The following is an 11,078-nucleotide window of genomic DNA, read 5'->3' on the forward strand; positions in this document are numbered from 1 at the left end:
CTCTCTCTCTCTCTCTCTCTCTCTCTCTCTCTCTCTCTCTCTCTCTCTCTCTCTCTCTCATATATCCTGGCCAGGCTGCTTAACCTGAACCAGGTTGTTTGATGGCATTTATATTGCTTCTTCCTTGATGATGATTGGTTAGGATATATAGTACAGATTCACACAGAAGTTGAGGATGTGGTAATGATTAGAACTAGATGCAGGTATCCTGGGTGGATTTAGCCTACCCCAATTCCCAACCAACCTCCCACCAAAAATCCCTTCTCCAAATTGAGAGAGCTTTAGGTTCAAATTTCTGGTCTTTATCATCTGCCAGTAACTGCCTCTCCCTTGCTGGCTCATGGCAAGCTTGGTTGGTTCCAAGTTCTAAACTGCTAAGTGTCAATCATTCTGCTCTCCATTTTGCATAACAGAAATGATATTACAGTTTCTACTCCCACAGTTCTTTCTCTGGATGTGAATAGTGTTCTTTCTCATAAGTCCCTCAGAACTGTCCTGGGTCATTGCATTGCTGCTGGTAGAGAAGTCCATTACATTCAATTGTGTCACAGTGTATTTGTCTCTGTGTATAATGTTCTCCTGGTTCTGCTCCTTTCACTCTGCATCAATTCCTGGAGGTCATTTCAGTTCACATGGAATTCCTCCAGTTCATTATTCCTTTTATCACAATAGTATTCCATCACCAATAGATTCCACAATTTGTTCAGTCATTCCCCAATTGAAGGGCATCCCCTCATTTTCCATTTTTTTGCCACCACAAAGAGCTCAGTTATAAATATTTTTGTACAAGTCTTTTTCTTTATTATCTCTTTGGGATATAGACCCAGTAGTTGTATGACTGGATCAAAGGTAATAAACAATTTATAAATCCATCCATCCATGAGAAGGAACTGAATATATCATTTTCTTTCTTGATTAATTTTGACATTCATTTGTTTGGTAGCAGGTAGAACAGAATGTCACATTGAGGTGGGATTCTACTCTCTGATTCTACTTTTTCTGGAAGCCTAAATACTACAGCTAACTCTCCTTTGCATCCTTGGTAAAGGATATCTGGCTTACTAACTTAGGTTGTCCTGATGTAACAAAAAGGGCACTCCTTGATTTGGGAGTTGGAAGAAATGAGTCTGAGGCCTGTTGCTAATTAGATGTATACCCTTGAGCAAAACTCTGAGCTTCAATTTCTTCCTATGTCAAATATGAGAGAATACATTGGTGGTAACCAACATTAGAAATGACTTCTCATTTTTCAGTCATGTAGAATTCTGTGATCCTTTTTTGGGTTTTGTTAGCAAAGATACCAGAATCCCATTTCCTTCTCCAGCTCATTTTACAGATGAAGAAACTGGATTAAGTGACTTGCACAAGGCTTACAACAGGTAATAAGTGTCTGAAGTCAGATTTGAACCCAGGAAAATGAGTCTTCCTGGCTCCAGGCCCAGCACTCTCTCCACTGTGCCACCTAACTACCTCCTTTTAAAAATTATCTAACCTCTTTTAGATTTTATATTTGAAGAATATAACCTCTTCATTTTATATTTGAAGAAACCAAAGGCCATGGATGGAAAGTGGCTTGTCATAATCAGTTAAATTGCAAATGAATCAATTTTGTTTGACTAAATGTTACCCCTTCTACTATTCTCTGCTTCTCTCTTTCACAGCCAGAATTCTTATAGGGTTGAAATTAAATAATATAACCTTTGAAATAGGCAGAATCCCAGCATTGAACCCCAAAAGGGACCTTAGCTACCATGGGGTTTACCACTTACATGAAAGAAATTCTATTTCATGCCTTATAAGTGGCCATCTAGTCTCTGATTGAAGAAGGTAGAGGACAAGGAAAGTCTTGTAGTTCTGCTCTCTATGCTCCTATGCAGGTAAAATGATTGGTAAACTCTAATGCATAATACAAGGATTATGATGATGATGATTTCATTTTTTAAAATCTTTCCTTCAGATTAAGCTCAAATATAAACAGCTGTGGAACAAGCCACTATCTTACTATTATTCTTTTATATTTAATATTCCATGAACTATTACTAAGCTGAATAAAATGACTGATTTTTACAACTGAATGAAAGTATTGGGATTTGGGCTTATCTTCTATAGATTTATTGAAAGTCTCTTTGTAACTAGGTGGAGAATCAGGAAGACCTGATTTTAAATCCCACCTCAGATACCTAGAAGCTGTGTGACCCTGGGTCAGTCACTAACCATTGACCTGTAATTACTTATTTGTAAAATGGGAATAATGATGGCAGAGTTATTTCAATGATCAAATGAAATGTTTGTAAACCTTAAAATGCTGTGGGAGTACTCCTATTATTATTAGTAATAATAATTGGTAGCCATAGAATTTTAATGGGGCAACTAGGTAGTATCCTTCATAGAGTTCTGGGCCAGGACTACTGTTCCTGAGTTCAAGTCTGACCCCAGATCATTACTATTGTTGGTATCCCTGTTTGCCTCAGTTTCCTCATCTGTCAAATAAGCTAGAGAAGGAAATGGCAAACCATTCCAGTATTTTTGCCAAGAAAATGCTACACGGAGTCACAAAGAATTGGATATGACTGAAAACAAATGAATTGAACTTTAGCATTTTAGGAGCAGCATAATTTTACCAGTTGTAACAGTATGGCTGGATGATAGTTACTTCCTTCTGTTCCCAAATGGTTTTGATTTCTTTTGCTTGGTTGCTGCATTCTGAAGGCATTTCATTCCACAGAGTTCAAAGATTATGAAGGTTCATTATGGCAACATCTATTAAGGTTGTTATTCTTAGATTTTATAATTGTTATTATCCAGTTGTAGATGGTTGAGATTCAAGGACCTCAAACTAATGATACAATGGCAAATGGGTACATGAAATTTTTTTTAAATCAACCTGGCAGTCTGTATCAAAGAACTCTCATTCCTCAAAGCTTATATGAACTTGAGAAGGGATAAACTGTAAAAGAGAAAAGCTCTTTTTCCCAGGGAGGCTCAGGAGAAGAGAAGACAAAATGGAAAACCATAGGAGAAAGTTTGAGCCTGAGCCCTAGCCCAAAAATCCCCATAGATTACTCTTACTGTAATCACATCACCTAACCCACCTGCATCTCTCTCAGCCAAACTGATCAGTCAGCATTTGATTTAGACTCTACCAAGTGTCCATCTCCCTGTTCCTCCAGTTCAGTTGCTTTGTCATTAGAAAGGTAAATGATCTTAGATTTTAGAATTCAGAAAAAAATTTTGTTCCAAAGGGAAGAAAAATCCCTACTTATCAAAAATCCTATTTATGCCCCAAAGGCAGTCTGTAAGTCATTTGAATCCTCCATTAAGAAGGGATGTAATTCTCTCATTTTCTCTTCCTTCTTTCCTTCCTTCCTTCCTTCCTTCCTTCCTTCCTTCCTTCCTTCCTTCTTTTCTTATTTCTTTCTTTCTTTCCTTCTTCTTCTCACTCTACACCTAGATACTTTGTGGTTTATTGACTAAAGAGCTTCTACATACAGATTTACAACTTCTATACAAAAGTTTTGTACGTACAGTGCTACACAGCACCCATATGGAAGAATGCACACTGTTTGATCAAAGGATCTAACCAGAGCAGGTATTTTTGTTTTGAAAGATAGAAATACAGATCATTTCCAAAGGAAATGGTTTTCTGATTTTTCTGATTTTGTTTTTCAAATGTTTGATGCTGTGGATGTATAGGAATAATCAACCTTTATCACTATTGCATGCTTTTTCCTGGTAATATCTAAACTGAGGAAAATATCACTCTCCTATATTATGCTATAACTATAGCCTAAAACAATGGGAGAAATGTTTGAATTAGGACTTCAAAGAATGGAATTCTCATCCCAGGATGACCATTAATTTAGCGCCATATCCTTAGGCAATTTGTTTTCCTTCTTCTAACTCAATTTCCTCACCTATAAAATGAGGGGCACAATAGACCAGAAATGGAGGCCTTTTTTTTGGAGGAAGTAGAGAATAGGGATATTAATGTATATACAGAGGGGTAACAAGGAAGTTAATTGCATTGTCTATAAGTCAAATAAGGCTTCCATCCCAAGGATGATGTCAAGTCCCTTGAAGAAACAAATAATCATAATAGCTCTAAGAGGGTCACACCAGTCTAGTTGATAGAGACCTCATAGTAGCTGCTATGTAAGAACTGAGATGTCTCCTTCACCTTAGGTGGGGCTGGATGGAACTAGAAATCTGTAAGTTAAGAGACTGAGGGCTCTTATAGAGACACTTTCCATTCTGGAAACCAGTCTTACTTTCTAGCTTCTAGTTTGGTATTTACTTTCCTGCTTGCTTAGGCTTCTTAACAAACTAGGGCTGACATTGGCAGGGTGGGGGAAAGGGGACACTACCTGAACTTTAGCTATAGAAGGTCTGTGGAGTCTGTGGGGTTGGCTATTGCATCACTTTTCTTAGACTGAGCCACAACACTAGAAAACTTCTTGAACTTGACAATGAAGATGCCATCCATGTTGTATTTATCGGGGTAGAAATTTCAGGTGAAGGGAAGTAAGGGATAGAAACACTATACTCAGAAGTGAATGAAGTCCTCTTGGCCAAAGTCCACCCCTTGGGCCCCAGCCACACATATTTCTTCTTCAGGGCATACTTTATCACCTCTCCATTTTCTTCTACTGTGTATAAATATAATGGAGGAAGAACAGCAGATAAGCCCCAGTCTTGGAAGCATCATTAACAAAATCAATAACACTCAGGAGCAATTTCTTTTGGATGTGGGCACACCTGTTGATGTTTTTTCATCCTTGTTAGTATTCACAGATGAGTCCTTAGAGATGACACTAGTGCCACTATATGGAACAACAAGCAAAACCCATTCAAAACCTTGTAACACTTTAGGGAAATGACATCCATCCCCATGGCTGATAATGGTGTCTCCAATCATTGACCCCCAACTGGTACGGATTGCCTATAAATTTCTTAAGGTGTTCAACATTAGTGTCATTGGCAAGGATCACTCTTGTGTTCTTCATCAGTTGGAATATGAAGCTAGTTTTGCCACCAGGGGACTAACGTAAATCCAAAATATATTTGTAAGTTTCTTTGGTGTCCGGCCAATGACAGACAGCATTCTGGAAGCATCCTGAAGGATGCAGTTCCCTATCAGGTACTCAGGGATAGCCCCAATGGGCACAGAAGAGTAATACACCATCAGTCCAATTCTTTGACCATTCAAAATCTAGAGATTCAGATTCACCTCACAGTTGATCAAGGCCTGAGCCAAAACCTGGTGATATGTTTTCAGGGTATTAGTCCAAAGTGGCTAATGGCTCAGTCAACCTCATTAGCTGTTAGAGGGAAAATGTCCATGGTCTTAACAATTAAGAAGTCTCCACAGGAGTAGTAAATTGCCAAGTGTTTCTAAAGTCAACTCAGGTGCCAAGGGTGCAGAACCAATGTCCTAATGAAGGAGGGACACAGAATTGTTGGAATAAACACTCCTGACTGCTGCCCAAAAAATTTAGTCTGGGACTAATATTCCTTTTGATGAGATCCAAAATCCTGCAACAACCCCACAGTGTCCTAGGTTCACTAGTGTATAGTGTATAGAGCTTGAGCATTCTCTTGCTCTATCTCTGTGCCTGTCTGTGGGCAGTAAAAATTCCTCATTGTTATCCAAGTTGATCTGAAGGTCCATTTGCTTTAACATCATCTTTAAGTTTTGTCATGGGAGAGTATTCTTCTTTCTCATCATTGTCAGTGTCTTCTGAACTCCACCAACTCAGAGTTTGTGTCTTGTGCTTCTAAGCAGCTCTTACAATGGATAGGAGCTCATTATCTTCATTAGTTTCTTCTTCTGAGGCCATGTCATTATTATCTACTATATCCTCTTCACTATTCATAGAAGCTATTCCCTTGACTCCCTGCATCATTGCCCTCAAAGTTCTACTCTTCTTCATTATGAAGGAGTCTGGGCAATTTTTATCCCATCAGGTACAAATAATGCTATATTTTCAATTCTGCACACAAGGACCTGGGGACCTTCTTCCCAGAAGACTGGACAGCACTTTTTGTTGGAAGCTTTGGACTAGAAGGCAGTTTCTTTGTTTCAGGAATTCTTACAGTCTGATCACCACTTAGCTGCTCTCTTCCTGGCACAACTAAAGAACTTCTTCCCACTTTCAACACCACCTGGGGGCAGGAATTTGGGGAACTTGGTCTCAGCATCCTTCTGCTTACAGGCTTTCAGCCAGGCCTATGCTTCTCCTACTGCATCCACATGTACTACTAAAAACCACAGGTTGAATGCCTCATAATCCAGAACCAGTTTTTCACCAACTTGAAATGAAGGCCTTTAAAGATTTTTATAACAAAATCTTTTCACCACCAAGAATAATGGAGCCACTGCATTGGAACTCTAATTTCACAGGCCTTTTCACTGTATGAAGAAATTAAAATGACACTGAAGAAAACAAAAATCAGAAAAGCAGTTGAACTAGATAAAATAAACACATAGGAGATCTGAACTGAAGATGACATAATTCTGATGTTGGGTAAGAAGTTGATTTTTCAAGATATATAAAAAGAAGGAAACATCACAAGTTTGAAGAAAATCTTGAATCTTTTTATTAACCCCTTCTCCCAAAACAAGATTCAGAAGCCTGACATATGTCTACCTTCCCATTACTACAAAATGTTTGTAGTAATGTAAGTTCAATGAAGTCCTGAAAAGGAAAAAAGGCAATTTCAAAAACTATTACATACTATATCTATAATGATAATGATGACAATACTAATGATAATATTAATAATAAGGATGAGATTTGTGCAAGGGGGATGGGACAAAAGGAGCCAGAGAAGGAGTTGATGACAGTTGAGACCAGAGGGAGTTCTGGGAATTTCTCTGGAGGAGGAGAGAGAGGAGAGGTCTTCAGGTGGAGGACTGAGAGAGGGAGGAGGAGGACATCCCAGCTCAGATCCAGTCCTGAGGGCATCCTGAGGATTTTCCTTGGAAACTTAAACCCTGATTTCCTGATTAAAGCCATTCCATGGCATCTCACCCATCAAGACTTCAATCATAGAGTGAGCAAAGTTTTTGGACTCCATTTTGGAAGCAATTTCTTAGTATCCTTCACCCATTACCCAACCTTGCTGAGAGACCCTTTCTGGTCTAACTTACAATCATAGAAAAGGATAGAAATAGGAAATAGAAATAAAAACAGAGGGAGAACAGGGCACCCCAATATCCCTCTGTCCTTCACCCCTTTCCCCAATCCCTGATTCACGAATAATAAAAGCCATTCATCAGTCAGATAATGTTCCAGAGTTCCATGAGAGACAACAAGGGAGAGGGGAACCACAGCTTGGTCTGGCTGCCTCCATCTTGAAGCCAGACCACCTGCTGTGAAATTAACTGATGAGGGGAGGTTTGTGTGAACTCTGTCCTTATTCAGAATTGGATTTGGGGTAACACCTACCTTGTCTTATAGGGAAGCCTCGCCCCTAACTCCTGTGGGGCAGCATGACCATCCAGGTCACCCAGTTTCTGGGTGACTCCTCCTTAAAGTCTCCCAGTGTATATTACGCCCCAGGGGAGTGCTGGAAGAGAGACTCACCATCACAGACTCTTTCTCAATCTCCCCTCTATTTATCAAACATTGATTACTAGCCCACTTATTCTTGAAAATAATAATAACTAGTATGTATAAATGCTTTAAGGTTTGCAAATTGTTTTGCAAATATTATCACATTTAATTTTCTCAACAACTCTAGGAGGTAAGTACTATTATTATCTCCATTTTATAGAAGAGAAAACTGAGGCAGGCAGAAGTTAAATAAATTCCAGGGCTAGAGAGCTAGAAATTCATCAAGATTGATTTGAACTCAGATCTTGCTGATATCTATGTCCTTTTTAGAGTCACACAGCTGACTGTAAGGCATAACAAATATAGCAATCCACCATGCTTATTATTTTTTGTGTTTTTTAAAGCATTCTTTAGTAATACAAAATGTACTTTAGAGGATCTCTTCCCACAAGGTATCTCCCATGCATATCTTAAGACCATGTAGAATTCTTTGAAAGATGCAACAGAATGAAATATGTCCTATCTTCTGTCCATTAACAATAGCAAAGATAGCATAAAATTGAGAAATTATGCTTGCCAAAGGTACTTGCAACTGTCCTAGAAGATGTTAAGCATAGGTTATACATAGTAAGGCTTTCCAATTTCTGCACTTTGAGGGTGTTATTTTTGTTTGTTTTGTTTTTTAATTAATGTATTTATTTAGAATATATTTCCATGGTCACATAATTCATATTTCCTCCCCTCTTCTGGTTATCCATGTACCATTGTTCAAAACCTATTTTGAGGATGTTATTTTACTAACTGAATCATACTCTAGAACACTTCAGAGGCTCTTAAATAATTAGAAAGAGTTTGAACTACATTAGCAAAAAAAAAAGAATAAAAAGTCATGATACTCTCTTAGATGGAAAACCCATAAAGTTGGTCTTAGTTTACTTCCTTTCTTCTTATATCTTGGACAAACACTGCAGATCAGGGATGAATTAGAGCCAGAAGCTAACTGTGAAAAGAAAATGAGCTGACTTGTCTTTGGGAAATTATACGGTTTTTTTAAATGACTCCAAGCTACTACCTGAAACAAAAGCCTACCTTTTAAACAACAATATTCTTTCAGTGATGCTTAATAATTCTGAGTCAGGGATACCATAACATTCAAAGATTTATAACTGAGAGTCACCCAAAGGACAATGGAGTGGCAACTGATGGGGGATGCAGCACATCACAAATAAACAATTTTGCAGTGACATAAAAACTCATCAGAGAAATGTATGATCAGAAAAAAGAGGAGCCAATCATGCAGCAGTCATAAATACTAATCAATGCACAGCCTAAGTGTTCTACTTATATCTCTAAAATGAAACCAGACTAAAAGAATGACCCTGAGTGCAGTAGGTAGACCTCCATGGAAGACTAATGATAGAACATTGAAGATGTAACATCCATGATCCTGAGAGGGGCTAAAGCTGCATCACAGAATTCCATAGTGCCCCGTGGATCATGGATGTTACAAAGAGTGTCTTACAGGATAGTTAAGCACAAATGGGTTATGATCGATATCACAGGGGGAGAACACACAACAATGAGGTCACAGATCCACTGAAGAAATACTGTTAAAAATGAAAGGATTACTTCCAACTAGTACCAAAGGATACTAGTTGATCCCTTCTGCTATTCTGTGCTAGGAAGACTAGAGTGCAAGTGGACTGGATATATTATTACTCATTCCACTTGACACTACATTCTGGAACAAATTTTAGTCTCCTTTCAAAACAGAGAAAACTAGCTAATGACTGAAGTTGTTTCATCCAGCTAAATGGTGATGGGGTCTTTATAATTCTTTCCATTCCTCCCTCCACCCCAGTCATCACCCAACAGTAGCCAGTGCAAATCTGGGCACTGTCTGATGAATACTTGTTGATTGTTGTCATTCAGAGTATTCTACTAAATCTCAAGAGGAGGGGAGGTCAGAATATCTTCCCACCTAACTCAGAATGACTTTAGCTTTTCAAGTGGGTGCAGTCTTTCAAGTTTTTGCAAATGTCATTCATGGGGTAGAGATGCAGAATATATTTAGAAGGAATTTGTTGAACATAATTACTTAACATTTCAAATAAAGATGAAAAAAAGCCTTCAAAAGACAAGCTTGACAGCATGCATATTTATACATATTTATATGGGGGAAATGCCTTATTTGTGAAAATATCAATTGCCTTGAACAGTGATTCTTGAATGTTTATAGATTCAATAACTGGCTGATTTCAGTGCTGTCATCTATTGGGCTTTACCACCCTCTGCTATCAGAAGAAAGAGGCAAAAAAAAACCTCAAATGGGTGTTCTGAAAGATGAAGTATTTTTCTTCTTTCAAATCTCTCCTGAAAATTAGTTTATTTCATGAGGAAATTGAAGATCAATCTTAGAGGATTCCATCAGAAATAAAAAGAAGTTTAATAGGGAAGGGATGAAGAGGGAGGAAGGGGAAATGGGAGTAAAATAGAAAAGAATATGAATTAATAACTTGATACCATGTCATCATCTTTTCAAACAGAAATCCACATTCACATCCTCCATATCTAAATAGCAAAGTCAGTACCTTCGCTCTGTGTTCCCAGACATTAAGTGCTCTGTTTGAACTTAACCAATAAATACTAAGAGGAAGAAGAGAGAAGGTCTTCTAGTGTGTAACAAAAGAAATTTTGATTTCAGATGTAAGAGTTGTATTTTTGACCTTTCTGACCTTTCACTATTCTAAACTGCAACAGATTTTCCATGTCAAGCCTATCTACCTTCAAGGTACATTACCTTTTCTACATTTTTTGTTGAAGAAAAAGTAGCCAAGCACACAGAGTAATCAAATTTTAAGCATCAGTAACTTGGCTATATTAAATATATTCCTTTTGCAGTGCCCCAAACATTCTGATTGTATTACCTATTCATGATTCATCCAAACTTGATTTTAACTCTTTTGATTCCTATGCCTTACCTAAATGTAAGCTGTATACTTGACTGCCAACTATGGACTAATCTATTTTGTATCATGCACAGTTCCAAGTAGGAAGGACTTGGGTTTTTTTTCTGGAACTGGTCTGATTTCTTATAACCTGTGCCAGTTGGGAAAATGTTCTTGAGAAAATGTACACCAAAGGAGACCTCTCTACATCAGTAGATAATAGATGAAATGTAAGCCAGGTTGGATTTAGAATCTGGAAGGGATCTTGGAAATCACCTAGTCTCCAAATCACTTATTTTATAGATGAGCAAACTGAAGCCAAGAGAGATTACATGAATTGTCCGTGGGCACACAGCTAGAAAACAACAAAGCTAGGATTGAAATCCAGGTCCTTGGACTCCAAATTGACTGCTTGTTTCACTATTATACTTCTTTCTGTTTAGCTTCCATTAGTGAAATCTGCCTGAATTTGGCCAACCCCAAGCAACAACTAAGCATGGAGAGTAGATGAGTCTCTTCTGTTTTATTAATTAGATTAATGAGTCAAATTAATTATTTAAAATTAACCTTCTTC

The 11,078-nt window shown here is 37.9% G+C and overlaps 1 pseudogene; it reads right to left on the bottom strand.

Annotated features, from left to right (window-relative positions):
- Nucleotides 1–4,375: 4,375 nt before the first annotated feature.
- On the bottom strand, nucleotides 4,376–5,900 carry LOC123241492 (annotated as a pseudogene).
- Nucleotides 5,901–11,078: the final 5,178 nt, after the last annotated feature.

Source organism: Gracilinanus agilis, chromosome 3, assembly GCF_016433145.1.
Source record: "Gracilinanus agilis isolate LMUSP501 chromosome 3, AgileGrace, whole genome shotgun sequence".
NCBI classification, from domain to species: Eukaryota; Metazoa; Chordata; class Mammalia; order Didelphimorphia; family Didelphidae; genus Gracilinanus; species Gracilinanus agilis.